General features: G+C 41.3%; 4 non-coding genes across 4 annotated transcripts; all 4 read left to right on the top strand.

Moving 5' to 3' along the window:
• Nucleotides 1–1,742: 1,742 nt before the first annotated feature.
• Nucleotides 1,743–1,907, top strand: LOC122018146. The gene has a single exon (XR_006121611.1). It is a non-coding gene; the product is annotated as a U1 spliceosomal RNA (small nuclear RNA).
• A 1,220-nt stretch (nucleotides 1,908–3,127) lies between these two features.
• LOC122018110 lies at nucleotides 3,128–3,287 on the top strand. Its single transcript, XR_006121580.1, has one exon. It is a non-coding gene; the product is annotated as a U1 spliceosomal RNA (small nuclear RNA).
• A 1,271-nt stretch (nucleotides 3,288–4,558) lies between these two features.
• On the top strand, nucleotides 4,559–4,714 carry LOC122018148. Its single transcript, XR_006121613.1, has one exon. It is a non-coding gene; the product is annotated as a U1 spliceosomal RNA (small nuclear RNA).
• Nucleotides 4,715–5,947: 1,233 nt separating this feature from the next.
• On the top strand, nucleotides 5,948–6,106 carry LOC122018124. Its single transcript, XR_006121593.1, has one exon. It is a non-coding gene; the product is annotated as a U1 spliceosomal RNA (small nuclear RNA).
• The last annotated feature ends 21,280 nt before the right edge of the window (nucleotides 6,107–27,386 follow it).

Below are 27,386 nucleotides of genomic sequence, written 5' to 3'. Positions count from 1 at the left end.
ATCTCGTCGGACCAAAGGAAGGAAGGGAAAGTCATCGGTCGGCCGGGGCTAAGACAAAGGAAGCCGCGACACTGGGACCTCCACGGCGAGACAGGGAAGAAGAAGAAGAAGAAAGGCGGCGTCGGTGAACTCGGCTAGGGCACGCGATGACCGGCGCTAGGGCACCGAGGGTTGCGGCGTAGCTGTGATGGCGGCAGAGGAGAGGAGAAGGAAGAAGATGTGGCTGTGGGGATTTGTCGCGAGGGAGAGGAGGAACTGCCGCGGTTAGGGCACGCGAGGAGGATCGGGCGCGCGAGGGATTTTGGAGAGGAAGAGAAGAAGAAAACAAATAAAGAAAATAAAGAAAAACAAAAGAAAAAGGAATTGTAAATATAAACATTTCCTCACTTAAATGGGGTAGCCTAAACAGGCTTTTCCGGACCCCGTTTTTTCCCCGTTAACTCGTACGTACGAGCTCCGAAAATTTCCGAAAAATTACCAAAAATTCAGGAAAATTCCTTTATTCATATTCGCCTATTTTCCGGTATTTTACACCTAAAACACAATCAACACCTCCATAACTAAATTCCCACTTCCAATTAAAACTAACATAAGTCAAACTAGCTTACGTTAAGAGATTTGTTACCCTCTAGTGTCTTCCCATCAGTTATTTGTTGCTCCGGTAGAGACTCACGACAAACAATGGCTAACACTCAGTGACGATGGTCTTGGCCAAAACACAACATTAGGGGGAGGCAGTGATATTGGTAACCGAAGATGATCAATCTACCAAGGCTTCTAAACGGAAAGACCCACTGTGACATAGGTGGCTGGTAATCGAAACAAGAAGGGCTTGCGGCGACGCAGAGTTACCTAAAGCTAGGGCATGACTACGATAAGGCAAGAGCTGGCCTTCTTCCCCATTGAAGCCACAACTAGAGTCGGTGGCCGTGGAGATCGATGGTGGCACAGAGAGGATCGACCAAATCATGGCAGCGTCTCGCTGGATCGGGAGAAGGTCTCGGCCGTTGGCTTGTCTCGATCGGCGATAATGCGGTGTCTCTGGTGCTGGCGTGAGGAGGAGAGCTGGTGGTTGTAGTTCAAGGGAGAAGAGGAGAGCCGGCGGTTGCTAGGGTGCGCGCGCGCGAGGAAGAGAGGAGATCATGAGAGGAAGAGGGCTCGGGGAAAACGGGAGTTCGGCAGCGTAGATAAGAGGAAACTTAGGGTTTTTATTTAACACTTAGGTTAATTCGGCCTTAATGAAATTTATTAACTCCTACTTAAGGGGTATTTCAATTGGGCTTTATCTAACTTAACTGATCCACCTCTCTTAAACTCGTCATATGAACTCTGATTAAATCCAGAAAATTTCTAAAAATTCCTAAAAATTACGTTAAGATTATTCATCCAATAACCCTCATTATTTAATTGACGGATTTTACATACACTCACTCATGGGTGATGGGTTGATGTAAGTATACAACGAGTTCACAAATACCATCAATATCTCAAATTAGTCAATAAGGACCAACCCTACATATGCTTATACTTTTACATCCCTTTAAAAGTCATGGTAAGATCTAGGTTTATTCAATAGATTGTTTAAGAATCATTGATCCAGTTAGTTGGGTTAATGAAATCCTAAACTTGCTTGTCGGTGATAAAGTTTTAGATGTTAGTTAGTCCCATATTGCTAATATAGTAAGAAGGAAAGTGTGAAAGTTGCTAATGAACTTTGCTCCATATTGGGACGGGTCTATGGGTGACTTGCTAGAATTGGATAGGTCTATGGGTGATCAAGAAGGCATATGATTTAGCATAATGATCTTTATTGTACTTTGGAGGGGAATTGGTCTACCATCTCCGTGATTGGGAGATTGGACATTATAATTTATGATAGTGTGGTAGTATGTATACGCGCGACCTCTATCCAATTAGTTAATTAGGTTAATATTGTTGGTGAAATAATACTTCTAACTGTTTGAGTTCAATGAGTGGTTTTGATTTAATGTTGTATTTGTTGATGGGGTTTGTCAAGTTAAGTAGGTAGATGAAGGTTGAGAAGTTAAACACAAAAGAGAGGTCCGCGCAGATCTTAACGGAATCCATTCCTGTTGACTGAATTGTCAATGAGTTAACTAAATACTATAGTTAGCAGATAAGGATCCCATGATAAACATTTTAGTTGATTGACAATTCAAATAACTAGACAAACATTAATGTAAGATTGTTGTTGGAATTTATTCATGGCGATTTAGAGGCCTATAAAAAAAAGTACGGAAAACTTGAAAAAAAAGAATTCTCCTAAAACAAAAAAAAGTGTTTATGTTCCCCATTCCACAACAAAATTTATTTTTCATTTTTCATTTTGAGTTTGAGGGTTTTAACTTCAAGCTCCATATTTGTTTTGAAAGCTTTTTAAAAGGTTTTTTATCTCTAAAAAGTTCTATAATGAAAAAGTTATGATGACTTTTCTAGGAATGATTAAGAAATAAAAACATTAGGATTTTGATCCATGATAAAATATTTTATATTTTATATTTATGTTTTTTATTTTCACTACTTATTCTTAATCTTAACAAAATAGAAATGTTTTAACTTTCATATTTACATTGGAAATATTTTCAAAACACCTCTCTAATCCTAAAAAAGTAAGGGAAACTCAAAAAAAAAAAAGAACTCTCCTAAAAAAGGTGTTTATGATCCTCATTTCACCACAAAATTTATATTTATTTTATTATGTTATTATTTTTAACTTTGAGCTTAGGTGTTTAGCTTCAAGCTCCATGAATATTTGTTACAAAAGCTTTTTAAAAGATTTCTCTCTCTCTCAAAATTTCTATAATGAAAAAGGTATAATGACTTTTCTAAGATTGATTCACCTTGTTGAAAAATAAAAACATTAGGATTTTGATCCATGATAAAATATTTTGTGTTTTTTTATTTTCGCGTCTTATTCTTAATCTTAACAAAATAAAAATGTTTCAACTTTCATATTTGCAATGGAAATATTATCGAAACATCTAAGTTGCCTCTCTAATCCTAACATAATAAAGTTTTAGATTATAATTAGTCCCATATCGTTAAAATAACAAGAAGTAAAATGTGAAAACTACTATTAAAGAATGCGGGCATGAACCTTTGCTCCATACTTACCTGGACGAGGTTTATGGGCGATCAAGAAGGCCTATGGCCTAGCCCAATGACCTCCATTGCACTTTGGAGGGGCATTAGTCTACCATCTCCCCAAGTTGGGAGAGTGGACGTCATAATTTGTGGTAGTGGGGTACGCGTTTGCGCGACCCTGCCTAAATCTCAAAATAAATTTGTAATTCTAATATTATTATTATTAATTTATCTTTTGCATGTTCTAATCCTATTTAATCATGTTTTATGTAAATTTGAAACCATATACACTCCTGGGTGATGTTTTGGTGCAATTATATTCAACTAGTTGAGTGTTTCCATTTAATATTTTATTTGATTGAGATTGATAGTGAAGTTTAACATGTATAGATAAAAGAGAGATCCACAAAGATCTTAGCAGATAGAGAAGCTTGAGTGAGGTAGGTGATAATAGGATGCTTTGCTTGAAATTAAAAAAAGGTTATTTTTCGAGTTAAATCAACTAAAAAAATTTTCAGTTAGCTGTCAAAGGATGAGTCAATCAGCTAGTCAACTAGATTCTCAATTCAAATTGAAATTGACAATAATTATTCATTTTGACTTAAGGTCACTAACTTTAAGCTCTAAACTTGTTACAATAGTTTTTCTCATACTTATTATTTCATAGGCTTTTGTGAAAAATTTCTTGCCTAGTTGCCTTTAAACAGTTTCATAAAGGAGAAGGTTTAGTGGTTTTCCAAGGTTGACTTACCTTGTAAGTCCATAGAAACATTAGCGTTTTGAATGATGATAACATTTTTGTGTTTATTGTTTTATGTTTTCGCCGCTTATTTTTAATATTAACAAGAACAAATGTTTTATATTTGCATTAAACAGATTTTCAAAACCTCAAGTTTAGCCCTTCTTAATTATTAAATTAAATTATTTTGTTTATTTTAATCTTAATTTTATTAATAATAATTATTTTTTATATATTAGATGATTGGTTTTATTTAATCATTTTACATACATTCTTATATTATCAAAAAATTAATATAATCTAAGAAATCCAAAAATACAACTATATTTCTTGAAAGAAGTTAATTTGAAACTATATAATTAATTAATTAGGTTAATAACACATATACAATCACTCATGGGTGATGGGTTGATGCAATTATACAACCAGTTCACGAATTCCATCAATATCTCAAATTAGTCAATAAGGACCAACCCTACATATGCTTATACTTTTACATCTCTTTAAAAGTCATGGTAAGATCTAGGTTTATTCAATAGATTGTTTAAGAATCATTGATCCAATGAGTTGGGTTAATGAAATCCTAAACTTGCTTGTCGGTGATAAAATTTTAGATTTTAGTTAGTCCCACATTGCTAATATAGTAAGAAGGAAAGTGTGAAAGTTGCTAATGAACTTTTCTCCATACTGGGACGGGTCTATGGGTGACTTGCTAGAATTGGATAGGTCTATGGGTGATCAAGAAGGCCTATGATTTAGCATAATGATCTTCATTGTACTTTGGAGTGGCATTGGTATACCATCTCCGTGATTGGGAGATTGGACGTTATAAATTATGATAGTGTGGCAGTACGTATACGCGCGACCTCTATCCAATTAGTTAATTAGGTTAATAGTGTTGGTGAAATAATACTTCTAAGTGTTTGAGTTGAATGAGTGGTTTTGATTTAATGTTGTATTTGATGAAGGGTTTGTCCTGTTAAATAGGTAGATGAAGGTTGAGAAGTTAAACACAAAAGAGAGGTCCACGTAGACCTTAACGGAATCCATTCCTGTTGATTGAATTATCAATGAGTTAACTAGATACTATAGTTAGCAGATAAGGATCCCATGATCAACATTTTAGTTGATTGACAATTCAAATAACTTGACTAACATTAATGTAAGATTGTTGTTGGAATTTATTCATGGCCATTTAGAGCCTATAAAAAAAAGTAAGGAAAGTTTGAAAAATAAGAATTCTCCTAAAACAAAAAAAAAGTGTTTATGTTCCCCATTCCACAACAAAATTTATTTTTCATTTTTCTTTTTTCATTTTGAGTTTGAGGTTTTTAACTTCTAGCTCCATATTTGTTACGAAAGCTTTTTAAAAGGTTTTTTATCTATAAAAAGTTCTATAATGAAAAAGTTATAATGACTTTTCTAGGATTGATTGAGAAATAAAAACATTAGGATTTTGATCCATGCATGATAAAATATTTTCTATTTATTATTTATGTTTTTTATTTTAACTACCTATTCTTAATCTTAACAAAATAGAAATGTTTTAAATTTCATATTTGCATTGGAAATATTTTCAAAAGACCTCTCTAATCCTAAAAAAAAGTAAGGGAAGCTCAAAAAAAAAAAGAACTCTCCTAAAAAAAGTGTTCATGATACTCATTTCACCACAAAATTTATATTTATTTTATTATGTTATTATTTTTTAATTTTGAGCTTAGGTTTTAGCTTCAAGCTCCATGCATATTTGTTACGAAAGCTTTTTAAAAGGTTTCTCTCTCTCTCTCAAAATTTCTATAATGAAAAAGGTATAATGACTTTTCTAAGATTGATTCACCTTGTTGATAAATAAAAACATTAGGATTTTGATCCATGATAAAATATTTTGTGTTTTTTTATTTTCACGTCTTATTCTTAATCTTAACAAAATAAAAATGTTTGAACTTTCATATTTACAATGGAAATATTATCGAAACATCTAAGTTGCCTCTCTAATCCTAACATAATAAAGTTTTATATTATAATTAGTCCCATATCGTTAAAATAACAAGAAGTAAAATGTGAAAACTGCTATTAAAGCATGCGGACATGAACCTTTGCTCCATACTTACCTGGACGAGGTTTATGGGCGATCAAGAAGGCATATGGCCTAGCCCAATGACCTCCATTGCACTTTGGAGGGGCATTGGTCTACCATCTCCCCAAGTTGGGAGAGTGGACGTCATAATTTGTGGTAGTGGGGTATGCGTTCGCGCGACCTTGTCTAAATCTCAAAATAAATTTATAATTCTATTATTATTATTATTATTAATTTATATTTTGCATGATCTAATCTTATTTAATCATGTTTTAGGTAAATTTGAAACCATATACACTCCTGAGTGATGTTTTGGTGTAATTTTATTCAACTAGTTGAGTTGATCAAGTGGTTTTCATTTAATAGTTTATTTGATTGAGGTTTGTCTGTTGAGGTGCAAAATTTTGACAAGTTAAAGAAGTCCAAATAAATCAAGATAAAGAAAAGTTTACAAATAGAGAAGTTTAAGTAGGCCAAAAGTTAATTAAGTAATTGATATTGAAGTTTAACATGTATAGATAAAAGAGAGATCCACAAAGATCTTAACAGATAGAGAAGCTTTAGTGAGGTAGGTGATAATAGGTGTAAAGCCCAGAAAAATTCCCGAATTTATTTTAGAATTATTCTATGATTTTTGTGGAATTTTTAGATATTTTTCCGGAATTTTCCGAGTAGCGGAAGTGGCAAAAATAATTGGAACCGTAAAATAGCTTAAGGCGGGAATTGAACCCAAGACCTATGGTTTACGGATAAGTTTAGTAACCGGTGAACCCAGCAGGGCCGTGCTGAAAGAAAGGAGAACCAAATATATTTATATTAGAGTTGGGTTCATTAAACCACTTAATATAAATAATAAACTTAAGATGGAGTTGGGTTATTTTATTTTGGTTCGGCAAATCCCTCTTCACCGAGACCATTCACGCCGCCCCCTCCTTTTCTTCCTCCTTCTCTCGGCGCCACATCAAGGAAAGGCTAGGGCTTTCTTCCTAGGGTCCCAAGGTTACCATCCGGCAACGATTTCAACACAAGGAAGTTCCCTCCGCGAGTAGAGCACGTAGACGCGAGCGAATCGTCGAGAAATTTGTCTTCACCGGAATTTCTAGTGAAAGGAATTGTAAGAAAACCTTACGATTGAGGTAAGAAACCCCTCACCTGCAGTATAATTGCTCTCGCTTGTTAGTTTTGGCGTTAGTTTAGTAGTTTTACAGTTTTCAGTTATAGGGTGTGCTCTCAGTGCACACCAAGCATTCGGCAGAATGCCTAGTTCAGAAGGATGCACCAGTAGGCGTCCTAACAGCATGTAAAACGTATTAGAAACATTTTACTCAGTTTATTATCAGTTATTACAGCTATATGGATCAGATATCCATTGGGTGGGCTCCCACAGTAGCCTCTAGGTTTAGATAACCTAGCTCTAGGTGCAGATAACCTAGAACAGCAAAGTAAAATAAAACAGTATTCAGTATTTTACTTTTATTCAGTTGGCACTGTATTTGGATCAGATATCCATGGGCTGGACTCCCACAGTCGTCCCTAGGTTCAGATAACCTAGTAACCCTGCTAGATTCGGAACTTACAATCCCGGGTCTCGTAGGGATGCGCGCACAGTAAGTACAGTTGCCAGGGCCCCAACAGCATGTTTATTATTTTCATCTATTATATGTATAGTTTTCAAATTTGAAACTAGTGATGAGAACACTAATTTAGCTTTCAGTTCAGTTCAGGTTCAGTTTGCATGATTTGAGTTCATGTACAGATTTAGATATATGCATGACTAGTTCAGTTTCATGCTCCGTTTATAAGTATGCCATGTTCAGTTTAAAGCATGTTTAATTTATATGCTATGCCATGTCTCAGTTCTAGTTTATGCTTTTATATACCATGCCATGTTGTCATGCTCAGCTCGGTTTTCAAACATCATGTTTTAAAAACATAATCGCATCGTTGCATGTTTTTGTGAGGTAGATGGTTTCTTATTAAGCTTCTTAGCTTACAGATGCTACTTTTCTTATACTGCAGATACCGGTAAAAGAAAAGTGGATTAGCGGAGGCTGGAGGGCGATGCTACGATGATGTGTGTGTGCAAGGGGTTTGGAATAAAGATCCTTGGGATCTATACGTTTTTATTTCAGTTTTAGTACTTAACATGCCTAGTTTTATGACTTAGTCTTGTTACTAGGTGTTACAGCTTAGTAAACTATGTCTTGTTGAGTTTATCATGTTTAGAATATTAGTATTTACATGCTAGAGTGTTTTTCATGTATCTAGAACTTTTGTATGCGATTTTTGGCACGAATCAGTGCTGGAAATCAGAAATTCTGATTTCGTATCAGACTATCACTGGATCGGTCGCCAGACCGATCCGTTATTCCTTCTCCTCGATCGGCCACCGATCGATCCGATGGATACAATAGCCATCGATCTCCCGTGATCGGTCGCCAGATCGATCCCTCCGCCAATGCAGAGTTCGGGGACGACAGATCGAGCGATCGGTCGGCCGAATCGGTGAGCAATGATCCTGGCAGACCGATCCACCAAAGGTTCTGGTGTCGTGGATCGTTCCACGGACCGATCCAAAGCTCCAGTTTCACCTCCTCAGTATAGCTATGAATATCTAGAAGGTAGTTGGATATGAAATCTCACTCTCACAGAGTTAACAGAGGCAACTACAATAGTTTAGTAAAATTTTATTTTACCCAGTTTCCGCACAGTACAGCACAGTAGTTTCAATAGTTAATGTAGCGATCCGGCTCACAGCTCAGTACCCAGGAGTTGGGTCGTTACACGGACCGATCCAAAGCTCCAGTTTCACCTCCTCAGTATAGCTATGAATATCTAGAAGGTAGTTGGATATGAAATCTCACTCTCACAGAGTTAACAGAGGCAACTACAATAGTTTAGTAAAATTTTATTTTACCCAGTTTCCGCACAGTACAGCACAGTAGTTTCAATAGTTAATGTAGCGATCCGGCTCACAGCTCAGTACCCAGGAGTTGGGTCTTTACAGAGTGGTATCAGAGCGGTGTTCCATACTTCCTACACACACATCAGCATTGTGCCTACAGCTTCCAAGTAAGAACATCTCTCACTCAATTTTGTTTTCAGCTTTCATATCAGTTATATGTGCTTCATGTTTGCTCTCATGTTGGTAGTTAATTAATTCATGTTTACAGTAATAGTATTTAACATGTTACCAGTAGTTAACTATAACATGATAGCCTAGTTATATATATGTGTTCTCTGCGATTGAGAAAATGGTACGAGGACGTCCAGCTAAGAAAGCATCAGCGGCTGAGCCCCAGCATGAGGCAGGCAGTTCAGTGCCTCCCCCAGACCTTACAGCACTAGTGGCTCAGCTACAGCAGCAGTTAGCTGAACAGCAGCAGGAGATAGCCTCCTTAAAGGCTAACCAGCAGACTACTCCCCCAGTCACTCCAGTACCAAACCTCACGACTCCAGTAATCACAGAGGTAGTACCAGTCCCAGTAGCCCCAGTAGCAGGGACTAAGAGAGAAGCTTACCTTATCCAGTGGCAGAGAATTAAGCCTGAGAACTTCTCAGGCACCAGCGAACCATGGAATGCTCAGGCATGGTTTAAAACACTGGAAAGCACGATGGAGCTTCTAGACTGGCCAGAGCACGAAAAGGTGAAGTGTGCCTCCTTCTGTTTAACAGGAGACGCACGCATGTGGTGGGAGCGGATTAAATCGAAGTGGCCAGTAAACCAGATGACATGGGCCAACTTCGAGAAAGAATTCTTCGAGGGATTCTTTCACATGCAAGTCACGAACCGACACTATGACGAGTTTACAGAATTTCGTCAGGGCAACCTATCAGTGCAGGAAGCCGTGAAGAAATTCAACAGGTTGGCCCGTCTATGTCCAGAACTAATCAGCACAGAGAAGGAACGAGAACGGTTGATGCTGAAGATGCTCAGACCAGAGATCGCAATGAATGTGGCTGGTGGTGTTCATAGGCCACAAACCACAGAGGAGCTAGTGAGTAGTGCTCTGATCACCGAGCACTATCAACACAGCATCACCCAACAGAAGCAGGTTTCCACAGAGCCCAAGGGACAAGTCGCCTCGGTACTCGCAGAAACAATGAGGGACATAGCTCCAATCTGGAAGGGAAACGCAAGTGCAAAGGACCCAAAGGAGGACCGTTGGAAAACATTCCGACATCCCAAGTGTGCTATTTGTGGGAAACATCATCCAGAGTTTGTCGCAAGGGTACGCGAGGTTGTTTTGAATGTGGACGGGAAGGGCACATGGCTAAGCAATGCAAGAACAGTCTTCCTCAGCCGATACAGTACGGAGCTCAGCCAGCACAGCTACATCAGATGTATGCTGCCTTAGATGGTCCACAGATCAGTCAGAGCAGATTAGAAGCCCCCACAGCTAACACGAATGCCAGGATTTTCTCACTGACCAGAGAGGATGTAGCAAATACCTCGACAGTTGTCACAGGTCAGATCAGTATTTTACAGCATAATGCAACTGTCTTATTCGATACTGGGGCAACCCACTCTTATGTATCCAGGGCGTTTGCCGAGAAATTAGCAACACCTCCAGAGGTACTCAATAGTCAGTTTCTGACAACACTACCCTCAGGAGACATTATGGCATCTACACACTGGCTCAGAGCAGTGCCAGTCATTATAGCAGACAGAGAACTTTTTGGTGATCTGATAGTACTAGAAATGACTGACTACGATGTCATCTTTGGAATGGATTTTCTGATCAGATACGGCGCTTCTATAGAGTGCCGTAAACAGAAGGTCATATTCCAACCTGAAGCAGGAGTACAGTTTGAGTACATGGGAAAACCAAAGAGAAAAGCCAGGAAGTTTCTCTCAGCACTGAAAGCACAGCAGCTAATGGATTCAGGATGCATGGGATTTCTAGCAAATGTAGTCAACACCAGCCAGGACAAGAACCAACAGCTATCAGAGGTTCGAGTCATTTGTGACTACCCATCAGTCTTCCCTGAAGAGTTACCAGGCTTAGCACCAAACAGGGAGATTGAATTTGAGATAGAGCTCATTCCCGGCACAAATCCAATTTCCAAGGCACCGTACCGCATGGCTCCAGCAGAACTGAAAGAACTTCAGGAGCAATTACAGGAGCTTCTTGACAAGGGTTTCATACGCCCTAGTCACTCACCATGGGGAGCACCTGTGTTGTTCGTGAAGAAGGATGATGGAAGCATGTGCCTATGCATAGACTACCGTGCCTTGAACCAGGTCACAATTAAAAACAGGTACCCTCTCCCCAGGATAGATGACCTGTTTGACCAGCTAAAGGGAGCCATGGTGTTCTCTAAAATTGACCTCAGATCAGGATATCACCAGGTTAGAGTCAAGAAAGGTGATATACCTAAAACAGCTTTCAGGACCAGATACGGACATTATGAGTTCGTAGTCATGCCTTTCGGCGTGACAAATGCTCCAGCTACTTTCATGGACCTCATGAACAGAGTATTCAGAGAATACTTAGACAAGTTTATCATCGTGTTCATCGATGACATTCTTATCTATTCAAGCACTCAGGAAGACCATGCAGAGCATCTGAAGACAGTTTTGCAGATCCTTCAGCAGAACCAGCTGTATGCCAAATTCACGAAATGTGAATTTTGGCTAGACCAGGTAGCCTTTCTAGGTCACATCATCTCCAAGGATGCTGTTATGGTAGATCCCAAGATAGAAGCGGTAAATGGCTGGAAGAGACCCAGAACGCCGGTGAAATCGAAGCTTTCGGGATTAGCGAGCACTGAAATCGTCAGAGGACTTCTCCAGATAGCCTCCCCACTGACAGACCAGGAAGAACAAGAAATTTCGGTGGATAGAGGACTGTGAGAACAATTTCAGCGAGACCGGTGCTCCTATTTTAGCTATACCAGAAAACATAGACATCACAGTGACGCCTCCAAATTGGGATTAGGAGCAATACTGATGAAGGGCAAGGTGATCTCCTACGCCTCCGGACAACTCAAGGATTATGAGAGGAACTATCCTACTCACGACCTTGAGCTTGCAGCATGGTGTTCGCTCTCAAGATTTGGAGACATTATTTATTGCAGCGCAGAGTGTATACAGATCATCAAAGTCAAGTATTTCTTTACTCGTAGGATCCGAATATCGACAGTACAGATGGTTAGAACCGGTCAAGGATTATGACATAGATATCCTCTACCATCGAGGAAAGCTAATAAGGTAGCAGACGCACTTAGGAAGTCAGTGCTACCTTATTATCTTTAGCAGCTATGTCACCACCCCTAAGGAAGGAGATTATAGCTTTTAGACTCGAGCTTATAGTCGAGCAGCTTTCCACTATGTCCTTAGCATCTACCTTGCTTGATGATATCTAGACAGCTCAGGAGCAGGATCCTGAAATCAGAAAATTAAGCAAGGGTTAGCAGAATCAGAAAGTGGAGAGTTCAGAGTGTCCGCCAGTGGGGTAGTGTACTGTGGTGACAGACTTTGTGTTCCAGATCAAGAGGAACTACGAAAACAGATTCTAGACGAGGCTCACAGGACTCCCTATGCGATGCATCCTGGTTCCACCAAAATGTATCAGGATCTAAAGAAACGATTTTGGTGGCCTGGGATGAAGCGAGATATCGCCAGATACGTCAGCATCTGTCTAACCTGTCAGAGGGTTAAGGCAGAACATCAGCGACCAGGAGGAGTTCTACAGCCGATCCATATTCCAGAATGGAAGTGGGAGGATAGCTCTATGGACTTCATAGTGGGATTACCCAGAACCACGAATAGTTCCGATGCCATCTGGGTAATAGTCGACAGGTTGACTAAATCAGCCCACTTCTTAGCTATCAGAATATCCTATTCCATGGAGCAGCTAGCTCAATTGTATCTCAAGGAGATTGTCAGGCTGCATGGAGTCCCACGAACCATTATATCAGACAGAGACAGCAGATTTACATCACACTTCTGGAAGTGTGTACAGTCAGCTATGGGCACCCAGTTAAAATTCAGCACAGCTTTCCATCCTCAGACAGATGGTCAGACGGAGCGAGTAAATCAGGTACTCGAAGATATGCTCCGGGCTTGTGCCCTAGATTTCAAGGGAAGTTGGTGCAAATATCTGAGTCTAGCAGAATTTGCATACAACAACAGTTATCAGGCCACTATCGGCATGGCACCTTATGAGGCACTCTATGGGCGGAGGTGCAGATCACCAATCTGCTGGTATGAGAGTGGTGAACAAAAGGAACTAGAGCTTCAGACAGATCTAGTAGCAGATACCACAGCAGCCATACAGCAGATTCGCCAGAGGATAGAGACAGCACAGAGCCGTCAGAAGAGCTATGCTGATACACGACGCAGACCCCTAGAGTTTTCAGTTGGGGATACAGTTTTCCTCAGAGTAGCTCCCATGAAGGGAGTCATGCGTTTTGGGAAGAAGGGCAAGCTAGCTCCCAGATATGTGGGACCATACCTTATCACGAAGAGAGTGGGCAAGGTAGCATATGAGCTAGAGCTACCTCAGGAGATGTCAGCCGTCCATAACGTATTTCATGTCTCCATGCTGAAGAAGCATATTCCAGACGCCACCCAGGTGATTGAGCCCCAGTTGGTACAGGTCCGTGATGATCTCAGCTATGACAGTCGGCCTATTCAGATAATACACCGAGCAGAAAAGAAATTACGGAAGAAGGAAGTGCCATTAGTCAAAGTCAGTTGGCAAAATCACACAGCAGCAGAGGCGACTTGGGAGACAGAGGCCAGCATGAGACAGAAGTACCCAGAATTGTTTTAAGTTCGGGGATAAACTTTTTATAAGGTATGGGGGATTGTAAAGCCCGGAAAAATTCCCGAATTTATTTTAGAATTATTCTATGATTTTTGTGGAATTTTTAGATATTTTTCTGGAATTTTCCGAGTAGCGGAAGTGGCAAAAATAATTGGAACCGTAAAATAACTTAGGCGGGAATTGAACCCGAGACCTATGGTTTACGGATAAGTTTAGTAACCGGTGAACCCAGCAGGGCCGTGTTGAAAGAAAGGAGAACCAAATATATTTATATTAGAGTTGGGTTCATTAAACCACTTAATATAAATAATAAACTTAAGATGGAGTTGGGTTATTTTATTTTGGTTCGGCAAATCCCTCTTCACCGAGACCATTCACGCCGCCCCCTCCTTTTCTTCCTCCTTCTCTCGGCGCCACATCAAGGAAAGGCTAGGGATTTCTTCCTAGGGTCCCAAGGTTACCATCCGGCAACGATTTCAACACAAGGAAGTTCCCTCCGCGAGTAGAGCACGTAGACGCGAGCGAATCGTCGAGAAATTTGTCTTCACCGGAATTTCTAGTGAAAGGAATTGTAAGAAAACCTTACGATTGAGGTAAGAAACCCCTCACCTGCAGTATAATTGCTCTCGCTTGTTAGTTTTGGCGTTAGTTTAGTAGTTTTACAGTTTTCAGTTATAGGGTGTGCTCTCAGTGCACACAAAGCATTCGGCAGAATGCCTAGTTCAGAAGGATGCACCAGTAGGCGTCCTAACAGCATGTAAAACGTATTAGAAATATTTTACTCAGTTTATTATCAGTTATTACAGCTATATGGATCAGATATCCATTGGGTGGGCTCCCACAGTAGCCTCTAGGTTTAGATAACCTAGCTCTAGGTGCAGATAACCTAGAACAGCAAAGTAAAATAAAATAGTATTCAGTATTTTACTTTTATTCAGTTGGCATTGTATTTGGATCAGATATCCATGGGCTGGACTCCCACAGTCGTCCCTAGGTTCAGATAACCTAGTAACCCTGCTAGATTCGGAACTTGCAATCCCGGGTCTCGTAGGGATGCGCGCACAGTAAGTACAGTTGCCAGGGCCCCAACAGCATGTTTATTATTTTCATCTATTATATGTATAGTTTTCAAATTTGAAACTAGTGATGAGAACACTAATTTAGCTTTCAGTTCAGTTCAGGTTCAGTTTTCATGATTTGAGTTCATGTACAGATTTAGATATATGCATGACTAGTTCAGTTTCATGCTCCGTTTATAAGTATGCCATGTTCAGTTTAAAGCATGTTTAATTTATATGCTATGCCATGTCTCAGTTCCAGTTTATGCTTTTATATACCATGCCATGTTGTCATGCTCAGCTCGGTTTTCAAACAACATGTTTTAAAAACATAATCGCATCGTTGCATGTTTTTGTGAGGTAGATGTTTTCTTACTAAGCTTCTTAGCTTACAGATGCTACTTTTCTTATACTGCAGATACCGGTAAAAGAAAAGTGGATTAGCGGAGGCTGGAGGGCGATGCTACGATGATGTGTGTGTGCAAGGGGTTTGGAATAAAGATCCTTGGGATCTATACGTTTTTATTTCAGTTTTAGTACTTAACATGCCTAGTTTTATGACTTAGTCTTGTTACTAGGTGTTACAGCTTAGTAAACTATGTCTTATTGAGTTTATCATGTTTAGAATGTTAGTATTTACATGCTAGAGTGTTTTTCATGTATCTAGAACTTTTGTATGCGATTTTTGGCACGAATCAGTGCTGGAAATCAGAAATTCTGATTTCGTATCAGACTATCAGAACCTGGATCGGTCAACAGACCGATCCAGTGCCATTCCTTCTCCTGGATCGGTTAGCCGACCGATCCAGATGGATACAGTAGCTTACTGTATCTCCCAGGATCGGTCAGCAGATCGATCCCTCCGCGAACAGAGAGTTCGGGACGAATTCAGCAGTCACTGATCGGTCGGCCGACCGATCAGTTCGCCACTGATCGGTCTCACCGACCGATCAGTGAGCAGCTGGATCGGTCGGCAGACCGATCCAGCCAGTGTTCGGTGGGTGTCAGTGGATCGTTCCACGGACCGATCCAAAGCTCCAGTTTCACCTCCTCAGTATAGCTATGAATATCTAGAAGGTAGATGGATATGAAATCTCACTCTCACAGAGTTAACAGAGGCAACTACAATAGTTTAGTAAAATTTTATTTTACCCAGTTTCTGTTGGGATCTTAGATGGCTAGAGGGGGGTGAATAGCCTCTTAAAAAACTTAGGCAGAGAGTTCTACACAAAAACTAGTTAGCACAGCGGAAGTGGAAAACTAAAACGAAGGAAGAAAAACACACACACAGCAGACACAAAGATATACGAGGTTCGGGGATAACTTGCCCCTACTCCTCGGCGTGTCCGTAAGGTGGACGACTCCTTGATCTTCGGCAGATCGCACCCCGGATAACTTCCGGCTAAAGATGTCTCCTTCTCGGTGGAGCAACCTCTCAACAGAGTCTCAAGGAAGATTTAAATTAAAGCACGAGACTTACAGAAACTCGGTGGCAAAGGAGAATAGAAATGCTTACAACCACGCGAGTATCAGTAGCAGAAAACAGAGATCGCAGTTCACCCGAGAGCTCAAGAACTTCGCACAATAGCACAGACTTTTTTTTTCAAGCTTTCTTCATTGTATTGTTCTTGTTCCCCTCTCGCTGTTTTTACTGCTTCTCAAATCTGATCTCTGCTGTCACAGATCTGGTCAAAACTGCGCAAATCAGCGCTGCAGCCAATCCCTCTTCCTCCTTACCTGGTTCTCTGAACTCACACCAATGATATCACAGTCATCACTGGTGTCTTCTGAGCTCGAACCAATCCCCAGGAGTCAAGCATATCGCAGCCCAATCGCAATCAGAAACCCAGTGAACGTTGATGCCTCAAATGCATCTGTTGCAGCAAATCACAGTGTAAAGAGCACTTGTCTTCTTCTCTTAATGAAGCTCAATTTGAATTCAACCATGAGAATGTGACCTGCAACCTGCAAGCTCAAAAGACTCACAGCAGATGGTTAAAAACAGATGGTGAAGACAAATACGGCAATCAGAAAAAGTACATGCAAAACAAACAATACCGTGGATCGGTCCGCAGACCGATCCACGCTTTCTGGATCATCACTGCGGACCGATCAGGCACTAATCTGATCGGTCCCCAGACCGATCAGATGGCGCTGTTTCCAAATACGCGCAGCTTCTGATCGGTCTGCGGACCGATCAGGAATTAATCTGATCGGTCCCGAGACCGATCAGATAGCGTTCTTCCCAAACGCTTACAGCTTCCTGATCGGTCTCCTGACCGATCAGTAACATCACAGTAGGCTACTGATCGATTTCTGATCGGTCTGTAGACCGATCAGTAAACGTTCAGTAGCCACTGATCAATTCCTGATCGGTCGGCAGACCGATCAGGTATAAAGGTTTCACTGGATCGGTCGGCAGACCGATCCAGCTTCTCGACTCGGTCCGGGTCGAGCCCTCTCGACCTAGTCCGGAAAATGAGCTCCCTAGCCCTTTCCGACTTTATCTAGTCCTAGAGAACGAGCTACCGAACCCTCTCTGACTCCGCATGCCAAGTTTCCTTCTTGGACTTTTCAACACCAGATGTCCGATCACCCTTGATCCATCTGGATTTTCCCTTGCCCGGCTTCACTCACCAGGACTTGCACCTAGCTTCACTCACTAGGGTTTTCACCTGGCTTCACTCACCAGGACTTGCACCTAGCTTCAATCAGGTCAACCTAGTCAACCTGGATTAGTAATTAATCTGAGTTAATTATCTATAATACGATACAAACTTAAATCAGTGTCAACAGCAAAACAACATCCAGGTCAGACTGTATCAACAATCTCCCCCTTTTTGTTGTTTGACAACACGATTTAAGTTTAGATCAGAAATGCTCATATACCCATAATTTTAGGGAAATCAGGATCCTCCCCCTAAGACGGATACACCACCAAGTCAAGGACGGGAATCAAGATCCTTCCCGTTATCCTCTCCCCTAAAATCAAGCTTTCATACATTTCTAAACTTAGGTATCCTCTCCCCCTTTGTCAAACACCGAAAAGGTGCAAATGAGGTGACAAAAATTCAAAAGGCTCCCCCTTAACCCATACTGCCTTCTCTTAACTGACCTAGAATTCCCTCTAAGGTCACAATATGACAATAAGAAAGACATAAGATACAATCAAATCATGGCATAGGAACAACATATTAAAAACCGATAGAAAATGAAGCATAATAAAGAGCAAGCAAATATAAAACTGAGTAGCATAAATACATGAGTAGCATCAGAAGTGCAAACATCCAGGTCCGACATAAAAACTAATAAATAACATCCAAAATACAGACAGTCAATAAACAAACTGTATCAATCAATATCCTCACACTGAGGAACATCACCACCATCGGTTGGAGGGGTGAAATCCTGAGGCGGCACGCTGGAGGATGGATAGCCTGGGTAAGACTGCGGAGGCGGGTAGCGTGCCATCCATCCGAGTAGCAACTGCTGTGTCACCACCTGATGACTGCGCATATCATCGAAGCACTGGTCAATCTGCCCGCGCAGGTCATCGTAGCGCTGGTCTATCCGAATGCGAAGTCCATCGAACTCAGCAGCCACCATCTCCTCGTGTCGATCAAAACGACTCTCCAGCTCGGCGATCTGCCAGCGCAGATCAGGATCGGCCTCTCCATCGTCAGCAGCAGGAGGAGCAGCAACAGGAGCAACCTGTCGTCGAGGTAACTCACCTAGTGCCCTCCCATCCTTCCACCTAACTGTCCCATCCTGTCCTAAGATTCCAGACTTGGAAAACGCACGTTTCCCAAGTCGACAATCCTGCCTAACCATCTTTACTATCCTCCCCTTAGAGACATCAATACCCAGGGTCTCAAGCCAGTCAGTAATTATATGCCCAAAAGGCATATAGATGGTGTAACCGCTTGGCTCGCTATGGGATATGATAGAAGTATAGACACTCGACATGACATCAAAGTCAAGACGCCTACGCAACCCATAAAGCATCAGACAATGATACGGTCGAATCTCTGCCAATGGTTTAGAGGTGATAGGTAGAAGACAGTTTGTGACAATTTTGAAAAGAATGTAATCAGGAGCAGAAAGGCCAAGGGCTGCAAATGTAGGAAAGTCGACATCTAACTCATCTAATCCATCCGGTCTCGGATGTCCAAAGAAGTACTCATAAATCGAGTCAGATGAGACATCAAGAGGATGAGGCACGGGTTCAGGCAAAGAAGGATAGAATGAGAACACCGTCCCCGAACACAAACGACAGCCTAAATAATCAAAGAAGGCAATTAAGCTGAAATCAACGTTTTGCTTAGCCACTCTTGATCTATAACTACCATCAATAGTCTGATGAAGGTTGTTATAGAATTCAGAAACTAGGTCAAAGTTGATATCTCTCTCTAAATATACCAAGGAATCAAGTTTATAGTACGCTATGGTCTCCGTAATTGCTGGACAAAACTCATTCATGTATTTTTGATCGACTGATCTACATGGGAGCAATTTGAAGGTCCTTTCCTTAAAGGATTGTTCAAACTGTTGGTTGGGAAATCTTCCCGAACTGGATGGTTGAGGTCGGGAACTAGCAGCAGGAGCTTTGGATTTATCTTTGGACTTGGAAGTACCCTCACCTACTGGTTTCTTTCTAATGGGACACAATGGGAAAAAGAAGAGCACAGGAGCCACCCGAAACACAAAGCCACAGATATGTGAGAAATGAAGTCGAAATGCCAAAGTTCTAGAGAAATAGGAGTTACCTTGGTGCCATTGAACTCTCGGCTAGAGCTTCGGAGGGCTAGAACTGGACTAGTGTTCCGGCGTGCAAAGAGAAGAGAAAGGGTGAGCTGGTGGGAAGAGTCGGCTAGGGTTTCCCGTGAATGAGGAAAATAAGGGATCGGGAGGTTTTAAGGGTTTAGATGGGTGTACAGTGAAGAAATGATCGGACGGTTGTCCGATCAGAAGATATCAGAAGCCTCCTGATCGGTCCCTGGACCGATCCAGGATCATCCTGATCGGTCCACGGACCGATCAGGAGACGATCAGTACTCACTGATCGGTCCCCTTGACCGATCAGCAAGATTCCTGATCGGTCGGTAGACCGATCAGAGATTGATCAGTGGCTTTTCTGCCGAATTGATCTGATCGGTCTCCGGACCGATCAGGGAACTCTCTGATCGGTCTGTAGACCGATCAGAAAGAGATCAGTAGCGGGCTCGAGCGTGCCAGGCTGACTTGATCGGTCCGTAGACCGATCAGTGTCTGATTTCTCCCGTAATTTCAGTAACTGAAAGTAGTAATTTCAGTAACTTGTGTTCGATAATTCGTGGGAGTTTCTCTAGGAAAACTCCCAAGTTCAGCACCTAGAACATGGAGGATCTACAAGCATAGCTCTTACCTAAAAGTTATGGTCTGAACAGGTTTATAGCCCTAAAGTTTCAGATTCTCATCAAACAAAACCTCACACTAACTCCAAACATATGGAGTTCTGTCTTCTTGGTCCTTAAGAGTTCAAAACATATTTTTGCTAAACTCGTCTCTATGATCAGGTTCAAGTTTGTCAAAATATAGACAACTTGTCCTAATTTGCAATCAAGGCATGAAAACTGAAATTCTTGATTCTTGTTATGTTTAGTTTCAAGTTTGTCAAAATATATCCAAGTTATTATTATTTCCTTTAATAACCTATCGTTTTATCAATCAAAAGTCATGACATGAACCAAACAACAATACCAATCAACACATCAACCATCAACCATGATTAGAAAATTTCTAGGCAAAAGTCCAACCAAGATTCCTTGGTTGGAATATATGAGTAAGATCTAGGAACCAATTACACATGAATTATATAATGGTGTTCCCCATACTCAATTAATTTCTCTTCAACCTAATTATTCAAGAGATGCATGATACATTTTGAATAATTTGGTTGTTCCTAGCATCTCACCCCATTTCTAGCAAACAAAAATATTTTGTTAAACCTTATAGTTTGTGTGAGATGTTCCCAAGTTGCCCAAAATCATTCCCAATTTCTTTTGTCATTTTAATTTATCCTTATTGATCATGATGAAGTCCTAAGGACCTAAGGAGCCAAACACATCCCCAACTCCCTCCTTAAATGACTAAATTCATTTTCCGGAAGGGGTTTGGTGAAAATGTCGGCTAGGTTTGACTTTGACTCCACATATGTGAGCACAATGTCACCCCTAGCTACGTGATCTCTAATGAAGTGATGACGCACTTCAATGTGCTTGGTCCTTGAATGATGGACTGGATTTTTAGTTAGGTTGATCGTGCTAATGTTGTCACATAGCACTTGTACACCCTTATAAGAAAGTCCATAATCCTCTAGGGTGTGTATCATCCACAACAATTGTGATACACTCTCTCCCATGGCAATATATTCAGCCTCGGTCGTGGAGAGGGCAACACAATGTTACTTCCGACTTGACCAACTAACTAATGATGAACCTAAAAATTGACAACCCCCACTAGTGCTTTTCCGATCCAATTTGCACCCAGCATAATCGGAATCAGTATAGCCTACCAAGTCAAAAGACTCTGTACGAGGGTACCATAGACCTACTCGAATTGTGCCCTTAAGGTATCTCAATATTCTCTTAACTGCAATTAAATGAGATTCCTTGGCACAGACTTGATATCTAGCGCACATGCCCACAGCAAAAAGTATGTTAGGCCTACTAGCTGTGAGATATAGAAGACTACCAATCATGCTTCTATATTGCGTTAGATCAATTGATTTCCCACTCTCATCATTGTCAAGGCGAGTGTTTGTCGCCATTGGAGTGGACACTTCCTTAGAGTCACTCATATTGAATTTTCTAAGCATCTCTTGAGTGTATTTCGTCTGATGGACATAAATGCCATCTCGAGTTTGTTTGATTTCAAGTCCAAGGAAGAATGTCAATTCTCCTACTAGACTCATCTCAAACTCACTTTCCATGTGAGAAATAAATCCATTCAAATAGCCCTTGTTATTTAAGCCACAAATTATGTCATCGACATATACTTGGGCTACACAAATATTTTCACCATCTCTACGCAGAAATAGTGTTGGGTCTATTTGGCCTCTCACAAAACCCTTTTCTAGTAAATATGTTGACAACCTTTCGTACCAAGCTCGTGGTGCTTGTTTAAGCCCATAAAGTGCTTTCTTGAGCTTGTACACGTGGTTTGGAGCTTCGGTATTCACAAACCCCGGTGGTTGTTCAACATAGACTTCTTCTTTAATAAAACCATTTAAGAAGGCAGATTTAACATCCATTTGATAGAGTTTGAAACCTCTATGTGCAGCAAAAGCTAGCATCAAATGAATGGACTCTAATCGTGCCACGGGAGCATAAGTCTCATCATAATCGAGACCTTCGACTTGACTATAGCCCTTGGCTACAAGTCTTGCCTTGTTTCTTACAACTTCTCCCTTTTGATTTAACTTATTTTTGAAGACCCATTTAGTTCCAATAATGGTGGTCTTTTTCGGTCTAGCAACCAAGTCCCACACTTGGCTCCTTTCAAATTGACCTAATTCGTCTTGCATAGCTATGATCCAATCAGGATCGCGCAATGCCTCATCAACTAATTTTGGTTCAATCTCTGAAATCAATGCGACTTCATTAGACTCATTTCTGAAGAATGATCTAGTCCTAACCCCTTGTTGGATGTCTCCCACAATTTGGTCTTGGGGATGACTAGTGGCTATCCTAGATTGTCTTGGTGTTGGTGGTGCCTCATGAATGGTCTCACTCGGCACAAGCGAGGACTCAATATCAGGCAAAGGATCAAATTGAGTTCTTTGTTGCCTTTGCTCATCAACATCAGAGTCAACTTCGACTCGTTCTTCATTTTGATCATTCAAACTTAGATTTCTAAGTTCAAATTGAATTTCTCCTACATCCCTTGGTTGATCATTTAAGTTAGGGATTTCTTCAAAGGCTACATCAGAGGACTCTTCAATCAATTTGGTCCTATTGTTGTAGACTCGATAGGCTTTGCTGGTAAGAGAATACCCGACCAGTATCCCTTGATCAGCCTTAGCCGTGAACTTCCCAAGATGGTCCTTGGTGTTCAAAATAAACACCTTACAACCAAACACCCTAAGATGTTTAATTGTAGGTGGTTTCCCAAATCAAAGTTCATGGGGAGTCTTTCCTAAAAACCTATGTATTAAAACTCGATTTTGCACATAGCAAGCTGTATTCACAGCTTCAGCCCATAAGTAGCTCGGTAGTGAGTACTCATTGAGCATGCTTCGTGCAGCCTCTTGTAAGACTCGGTTCTTTCTCTCCACAACCCCATTTTGCTGTGGGGTCCTTGGAGTAGAGAACTCATGCCTATATTCCTTTTCTTGACAAAACTCTAAAAACCTATGATTTTGAAATTCCCCACCATGATCACTTCTAATGGTTTTAATTGTTGTCGATTTTTCATTTTCAGTTCTTCTACAAAAGGAAATAAAAATATCTATAGTTTGGTCCTTATGTTTCAAAAAGAAAGTCCATGTGTATCTAGTAAAATCATCAACGATTACCAAGCAATATCTACTTCCATTCAATGATATTACACTACTGCAATCAAATAGGTCCATGTGCAATAAATCTAAAGCAGTAGATGTACTTACAATGCTTTTACCTTTATGAACACCTTTTGTTTGCTTACCCTTTTGACATGCATCACATAGTTTGGTCTTGTGGTACTTGATGCTGGGTAAGTCTCGCACTAATCCTTAGTTGGCCAACTTCCAGATGTTCTTCATGTTTACATGTGCCAACCTTCTATGCCATAGCCAAGACTCTTCTTCTTTTGACATGAAACACTTAATCAAAGCATTAGTAGCACTTTTAAACGATACTTGATAAATATTATCAACCCTTGTGCCTACTAGTACCGTGTCAAGTGTGTCAATGTGTTTAACCAAACATTGACTTGAATGAAATTCAATTGTGTAACCCGTATCACACAATTGACTGACACTTAGGAGATTAAAAGTCATCCCCTTGACTAGAAGGACATTTTTGATATGGAGACATTCGGATATATGAATGTCTCCAACTCCTACAACCTTAAGACTACCATTGTTACCAAATGACACATTACCTCTATTTTTGTTTTGAATGGTAGAAAATAGTGACTTGTCCCCGGTCATGTGCTTGGAGCATCCACTATCAACAAACCAAGTTGATAGACGCTCCCCCTTTACCAATGCCTACAAGACACGAAAGATAGATGTTTTAGGTACCCAAATCTTGGGACCTAATGCATCTACAATGAAAGACTTAGGCACCCATGCCTTTGTTACCTTCTTCCTAGTCTCATGAACCCTAGAAACATGCGATCTATGAAATTGGGTTCTTGACACTAAAGAAATAAAACTAGACTCCTTAGGTTGGTATCCTAATCCAGCCTTGTTGTAGACCGCCCTTTGGGCATTTAGAATCATGTCTAATGTCTTGGAGCTAGTTGAGAATTTCTCAAGCATTTTCTTGAGTTTCTCAACCTCACCCTTCAAGGCTTTGTTTTCATCTTCAAGGAGCTCTAGATGTAGGTCATCAACCTCATCTTCCCTAAGAGCTCTCAAGTTCTCTACTTCTTCTTTTAATGATTTATTTTATGTTTTTGATTTTTTAAGCAAGGTAGACAAATGTGTAATAGTCTTATAGCATTTTTCTAAGTGAGAAGAGGTTACCTCTTCATCATCCGAAGATGATGAAGCCGCGGCTGATGTGCTTGAGTCATCACTCTCGGATTCGGACTCCTCCCTTGCCATGAGTGCCAATTGCCGAGTACTCTTCTCCTTCTTCTCTTCCTCCTCCGATGAGCTTGAGGAGGATTCATCCCAAGTGGCCTTGAGAGCTTTCTTCTTCTTGGCTCTTTCCTCCTTCTTTTTGGCCCGTTCCTCCTTCTTGAGTTTTGGACACTCACTCCGGTAGTGGCCTTTCTTGCTACACTCATAACATGTAACATTAGTCTTATCGATATTTTGATCATTAGATTTACCTTTTCCTTTATATCTCCTGCTTCTTCTCATGATCCTCCTCACAAAATTTGCCATCTCGCTTGATGATGATCCACCTTCATCATCGGACTCGGAGGAGGATAAAGATGAAGGAATCTCTTTCTCCTTCTTCTTTTCTCTCCTTCTTCTCCCATCCTTGCTCTTTTCTCCTACAACCAAAGCTATACCTTTCTCCTTTTGACCTTTGTTAGCAAGTTCATGAAGTTCCATTTCACAAAAGAATTCGTCTAATTTAACAATGGAAAGATCCTTGGAAACCTTGTAGGCATCTACCATAGATGACCACAAGGCATTCCTTGGAAAGGATTTAAGAGTGTACCTTACTAGGTCGCGATTCTCCACGCGTTCATCCACGGAATGTAAACCATTGATGATTTCCTTGAACCTCCCATGTAGTTCACTTACCGTTTCATTTTCCTTCATGGTGAGATTTTGTAGTTGATTCAAGAATAGGTCCCTCTTGGCTATCCGAGAATCTCGAGTTCCTTCTTGGAGCTCGAGAATGGACCTACCTTGACGAGTTGGTCCTTGGCAATCCCACATTGTAAGGTGACAACCGCCTTGGCATCGGCTTGCCCTTTACGAGTTTGTTCAGTAGACCACCTTGATGAATCGAGTTCCTTACCTTCTTCGTCCTTCGGTGGTGTGAAGCCTTCCTTGACCGAGAACCACATGGAGATATCAGTCTTGAGGTAATACTCCATGCGGCTCTTCCATCGAAGAACGGTGGTCTGTTGGTGCTGAATCCTTCCTTCATGGCCATCTTGTTGCTCCTTGGAATGTTAGTACAGATGAAGAGCACCAGGCTCTGATACCACTTGTTGGGATCTTAGATGGCTAGAGGGGGGTGAATAGCCTCTTAAAAAACTTAGGCAGAGAGTTCTACACAAAAACTAGTTAGCACAGCGGAAGTGGAAAACTAAAACGAAGGAAGAAAAACACACACACAGCAGACACAAAGATATACGAGGTTCGGGGATAACTTGCCCCTACTCCTCGGCGTGTCCGTAAGGTGGACGACTCCTTGATCTTCGGCAGATCGCACCCCGGATAACTTCCGGCTAAAGATGTCTCCTTCTCGGTGGAGCAACCTCTCAACAGAGTCTCAAGGAAGATTTAAATTAAAGCACGAGACTTACAGAAACTCGGTGGCAAAGGAGAATAGAAATGCTTACAACCACGCGAGTATCAGTAGCAGAAAACAGAGATCGCAGTTCACCAGAGAGCTCAAGAACTTCGCACAACAGCACAGACTTTTTTTTCAAGCTTTCTTCATTGTATTGTTCTTGTTCCCCTCTCGCTGTTTTTACTGCTTCTCAAATCTGATCTCTGCTGTCACAGATCTGGTCAAAACTGCGCAAATCAGCGCTGCAGCCAATCCCTCTTCCTCCTTACCTGGTTCTCTGAACTCACACCAATGATATCACAGTCATCACTGGCGTCTTCTGAGCTCGAACCAATCCCCAGGAGTCAAGCAGATCGCAGCCCAATCGCAATCAGAAACCCAGTGAACGTTGATGCCTCAAATGCATCTGTTGCAGCAAATCACAGTGTAAAGAGCACTTGTCTTCTTCACTTAATGAAGCTCAATTTGAATTCAACCATGAGAATGTGACCTGCAACCTGCAAGCTCAAAAGACTCACAGCAGATTGTTAAAAACAGATGGTGAAGACAAATACGGCAATCAGAAAAAGTACATGTAAAATAAACAATACCGTGGATCGGCGCACCGATCCACGCTTCGATCATCGCTGATCGGTGCGGACGATCGAGCACTAATCTGATCGGTCCCCGACCGATCGAGGCGTTCAACAAATCGCACTTCGATCGATGCGGGACCGATCAGATGTCTGATCGGTCCCGAGACCGATCAGATAGCGTTCTTCCCAAACGCTATAGCCTCTGATCGATCTCCGCACCGATCGGTAAAAACCTGATGGGCTCGATCGATTTCGATCGGTCCGGGCGTCGATGAACGCTCGAGCCATCGATCAATTCGATCGGTCGGCACCGATCAGGTGTCAAGGTTTCACTGGATCGGTCTGCCGACCGATCCAGCTTCTCGACTCAGTCCGGGTCGAGCCCTCTCTGACCTAGTCCGGAAAAATGAGCTCCCTAGCCCTTTCCGACTTTATCTGGTCCTAGAGAACGAGCTACCGAACCCTCTCTGACTCCGCATGCCAAGTTTCCTTCTTGGACTTTTCAACACCAGATGTCCGATCACCCTTGATCCATCTGGATTTTCCCTTGCCCGACTTCACTCACCAGGACTTGCACCTAGCTTCACTCACTAGGGTTTTCTCCTGGCTTCACTCACCAGGACTTGCACCTAGCTTCACTCACTAGGGTTTTCACCTGGCTTCACTCACCAGGACTTTCCAACTGCTTCAATCAGGTCAACCTAGTCAACCTGCATTAGTAATTAATCTGAGTTAATTATCTGATACAAACTTAAATCAGTGTCAACAGTAAAACAACATCCAGGTCAGACTGTATCAACAGTTTCCGCACAGTACAGCACAGTAGTTTCAATAGTTAATGTAGCGATCCGGCTCACAGCTCAGTACCCAGGAGTTGGGTCGTTACACGGAC

This window comes from Zingiber officinale, chromosome 8B, assembly GCF_018446385.1.
Source record: "Zingiber officinale cultivar Zhangliang chromosome 8B, Zo_v1.1, whole genome shotgun sequence".
NCBI lineage: Eukaryota > Viridiplantae > Streptophyta > Magnoliopsida > Zingiberales > Zingiberaceae > Zingiber > Zingiber officinale.
The sequence above is the reverse complement of the archived record's forward strand: the minus strand, read 5'-3'. Positions and strand labels throughout refer to the sequence as shown.